The following is a 4,619-nucleotide window of genomic DNA, read 5'->3' as shown; positions in this document are numbered from 1 at the left end:
GGAGGATCAGCCGCCGATAATCCTGCAAACAGAACTCCTAAAAGTAGGACCAACCTCTCCATGACACAAGGACCAATCGAAGTTCTCAAGTATGAGCAATAAAATCTGGAATTTTTCACCGCAACATTTACACTCGTAAAGAAAATATGACTTCCTCATGAAGGCTGACGTCATCCGCCGTGCGCGGTCATAGGTCAAATTTATCTAGTTACCTGTACTTTGTTACGGTGAAAGAGAGGGGAGAGTCACTTTTAATAGGCGCGTGTGGTTTCGGTTCCATTGTCTAGAATTAACTAATACAAAGTCCAGGGATACAGCGTACAGTAAGTTACATGTATCTGTACTTTGCCATTTGACATGAACATTGTAATTGCCTTTACGGTGTATCGGCACAGCACCCTACCCCTACAAACCATCTCATAGTTTTTCATTTATTTTCGACCAAATGCTGTCTGTTCATGAAGGTTTAAGGGGGGTAGGGACATGCATCGTCTGTGGGTATCTAGTTTAAAGAGAGGGTCTCACATGAAACGTTTTAACTTTTAGTAAATTCATTCTATACACCGTTTTGAAAGTAAAGTTATGTCAGACGGAAACCCGGTTACACTGAAACTTTACGTTTTGTATTCACCGCATCAAATAAACTGTTTCCCTTTTACTTCTGAACTGGCGGGACTTATTTGCACAGTCAGGTCAGGTTGATAGGAGGCGCTGTGTTTGACTGTATGTATATTTTACAACACGAGTGCACACACATCAGAAGCCTCATGCACAGTAGCTGTACTCCTGCGTTTGCGAAATCAATACCGATGTACAATGTATATAATATACTCTATAGTTGTAGTTTCAGCTAAGATAGAGTATGGTGACTATACCATTGAAAAACGGAATGATTATCTTTAAATCTGTCACTGATTCATAGTTAACGCATTACTCGGAACACGAGGCGAAAAAGAGGAACTTACACAAAAGAAATTCGAAGTGTTCGGAATAAAACATTTATTGTTTGTTTTCAGTTTGGAGCTGCAAACAAAGCAACTATGAGTTCAAATGAAGACATAGAATGGAATCTATCATATAAATCAATATATTCTACTCTGTGTGTGACAAGGTTTGGTACAGTCATGACATACATATACATGTATTACATAATTACAATTACTTATCTAACATAATTACTTATCTAACATTAATGTCATAAAATATGAAAGAAATCAGCAGACATATTGTTGTTGCTATCTCTCATCATATGTTTGCTATGTACATATACTAGTATATGTGCTATATATTCTTATTGTAGTCTGTGTGGGTACGTGTAGGGGTTTTATATATTCATGTAAGTCTCGTCTTGATTGTGACTGTAGCTTACGTTCATGTACTGTCCACCGCCCCCATCCGTGTTCCGCTTGGGAACGATGACGTCTTCATACACAAGGGAGTCTCGATCAACGCCAGTTTCCGATGCATTGACATAAAAGTGGTTTGTTGGCTGGTTTACGTAATCTAAATCATTATTGGTCGCTGGAGTCTGCCATCCTGACATGTTGGTTACAGGTGGGGTATCATAATGATTACGATTATCAAAACATACATATTCATAATCGTCTATGGGTACCCCTGGCTCAAGGTATAAGTCTACATCTGAGGCGTTGGATTGGAGAGAAGATTGGATGCCTTGGTCATGTGACCTGTCAGGAACGTCCTGATTGGTCCGTGAACGCTGTTCATTGTCAAGGAATTGGCCATTGACGTAATGTGTTCTCTTGGTACTTTGGTCATGGGCGCTTTTGCCATCTGACGTTTTCCTGTTTCGAACAAAAAATGTGATTATATTGAGAGTGACTGCGTGAGTCTACGTATTCTGGTATTTTGAAAAAAAAGTCCGTTCAATTATTCAACAAGCAGATGTCAGATTTTGTTTTTCAAATGTCAGAATTTATGTTGTTAAAATGTCTTGATGGTGATCACTTAAACTATACGTTATACAAAATGAAGGTAGATTAGATTGAGGAAGTCAAGTTTTATCACTTTAGATTACACGGGTGGATGGAATTAATAATGTGTTTAACTGAACTCACTTTCGCCGCAGGTAGACCAAGACCACAGTCACAACAAGACCAACAAAAGCAACGCCACCTACGGTCACTCCGGCTATAAGTCCTGAGAAGGGAGGGAGGAGAAAAAGTCAATGATGATGCCAAATAGTACTTTTCCAGATTTTTTATATATAGTCAGCACCAGTTTAAGGAAACAGTTTATATAGTCTAGACTACATCTCATTCAGTTTTTACAACCAGGCAGTGGTAGGAGTGTTTGATTTGGCATTCTATGAGTGTTTGTGTGGGATTATATTACCATTATGTTACATACCAGTGTTATTTGTTGGGTGTTTAATTCCTCTGTACGTTGTAGTCGACACAACCTCTGGTTTAGTTGTGGGGCCCGACACGGTGGCGCTATCTGATAAAAAAAGTCATGGAAAATCTGCGATGAAGCAAATTCTATACCGTCGACTTTTCTATGTTATAAATTTGTCGGTAAATAAAGTTGCCACATACTGTACCGGTGTTCAAGTGCTTTCTACGCAGTGCAGCTGACATGTGAGAGAAGTTTACGATTTAACAGGAGCCGTTCGAGTACCTATAAATGTCTGATGGAGCAGAGACTTACATGTGATTATGACTGGACTTGTTGTCAGCGGAGGGATGTTGGTCCCTGAAACAATGGTTCCCATATATATTGAAGGAACAAACGTTATTGAGAACTGCTTGTTATTATACGGGTACATTAGGATTACAGCAAACGTGTGTCGAATACAGTAGCGTAATCAACGTAATTATATATTGAAGTACTCATTGTATTCAAGTTCATTTACAAGTGAACACAAAAATATATATGGCAGGGCTAGGGATACATCTGTCATCACACAGAAATGTTTATATTGCATATGGAAGTACATGGATATGATTTACAGAACGAAAGAATATTTTGTGTGGAATGTATCTAGAAACTGCTTCTAACCCGAACTTACATAGATAGACGAGCATATTGCTAGAGGCACCACAGGCAAGCTGTAAGTCACCAGGACACCTCCCATCGCACTGAATGCCTTCGACGGAATCTGCTTGATTCACTCCACGTAGCACCGAGTCACAGAAACACTGTCCTGGGTATTTGAGACCGACGTAGGTGTAGTTTGAGCTGGCGTTTTGGCACGCATCGATGCAAGTTGCGGGGACTAAACATGGCTCGGTGTCCGATGAAGTACAGTCTGCAATTTGTACTTCGAGCACTTGTTCCTGGTGCGGCTGACCGTGTTCAAAACAGCCGACATATTCAACTCCTGTGTAAAATAATTGTCAAGAGCAGAAGAACAAAGTTGTCAAAAAACCGACATAAGTTTAGACTTTCGTACAATGTACATTATAACATAATCCATTGTGTATTGCAATACATGTGGTGTATTGTGGTACACATTAGATATGTAATTCCATTAGCTTGCTATACGATAGATCTCCATGTACTTAAAAAAGGAATTGCAGACATGGAATAATTTTGATATGACGTTTAATATCGATCGACCCACTAGCAGATTTCACCCTTTCCACCTGCTTTCTTCTTTTATTCGTACAAGGTTTAGGAAAGAAACTATATCAAAAGACCATATGAACGTTTTTGGGCAGTCAGAAAACGTACAGCTTACAACTCTAACATCTGCTTGGACATAAGTTTCAATATGGCCTGTGACTTTCGTTTCTCTCTGTCAGTCTATTTCCTTATCCAATCCGAATAGAAACCGTTACATACATAAAAGTCTAACTTTACCTTCCGCGGTGTAGAGACCTGGCGGAGGATCAGCAGCCGATAATCCTGCAAACAGAACTCCCAAAACTAGGACCAAAGTCTCCATGACGTTCTTGGATAAGCAAGGAAGAAATGTCCCCACTGCCACTCTAACACTCTGAACAAAAAGCAATTGCTTCCTCATAATGGCTGTAGCTATGACCTCATATGGTCATATGAGGTCATAGGTCAAGATTCTCTTCCTGTCCTTTTTGTTTCGTGGAGAGATACGGGGGAGCGTCACTAAACCGTTTTGTGTGGTTTGGGCACTGGAGGTGAAAATTGACAACGTATACTGTAACTAACACGATCTTACATCTAGGGTAAAGCCCGTGTTGTTATGGGTTTATGAATAATGTGATCTATATTCAGCACTAGACACTTCATGTCACATTTCATTGTTAGCGTGCAGCGTACATGAGTCTATATAATAACACACTTTGCTATTTGCCCAAGTAGAGGCCATGACATGTTGCTTATAAATTAAAGTGCCGTCTGTTGTTTGAAGTGCATGTAAGCCGTTTGTTACCTCCGTAGGCATGGTTTAACCCCGATGTTTGTTTTGGTGTGTGTTCAGGTTTGTTCCCGAGCTGAAGTTCTTCGGCAGGCTGACAGAAAGTGAACGTTGGCACAATTCCAAAAGTCATGTTGACCTCTGACCTCTCCGCTCATTTTAAGTTCATCATATTTGATTTTGTATGATTTACTATCTAACAATTGTTTTCGTTCTTCCTGTATTTGAATTACTTTTATTGTTCCTGTATTGATAATATTGT

The 4,619-nt window shown here is 39.6% G+C and overlaps 2 long non-coding RNA genes across 2 annotated transcripts; both read right to left on the bottom strand.

Annotated features, from left to right (window-relative positions):
• Nucleotides 1–975: 975 nt before the first annotated feature.
• On the bottom strand, nt 976–2,463 carry LOC136426770 (uncharacterized). Its single transcript, XR_010754352.1, has 3 exons — nt 2,371–2,463; nt 2,079–2,160; nt 976–1,805 (listed from the first exon to the last, which is right to left on the bottom strand). It is a non-coding gene; the product is annotated as an uncharacterized lncRNA (long non-coding RNA).
• A 188-nt stretch (nt 2,464–2,651) lies between these two features.
• On the bottom strand, nt 2,652–3,930 carry LOC136426768 (uncharacterized). The gene is made up of 3 exons (XR_010754351.1): nt 3,826–3,930; nt 3,032–3,343; nt 2,652–2,715 (listed from the first exon to the last, which is right to left on the bottom strand). It is a non-coding gene; the product is annotated as an uncharacterized lncRNA (long non-coding RNA).
• Between the last annotated feature and the right edge of the window lie 689 nt (nt 3,931–4,619).

Source organism: Branchiostoma lanceolatum, chromosome 2, assembly GCF_035083965.1.
Source record: "Branchiostoma lanceolatum isolate klBraLanc5 chromosome 2, klBraLanc5.hap2, whole genome shotgun sequence".
NCBI classification, from domain to species: domain Eukaryota; kingdom Metazoa; phylum Chordata; class Leptocardii; order Amphioxiformes; family Branchiostomatidae; genus Branchiostoma; species Branchiostoma lanceolatum.
The sequence above is the reverse complement of the archived record's forward strand: the minus strand, read 5'-3'. Positions and strand labels throughout refer to the sequence as shown.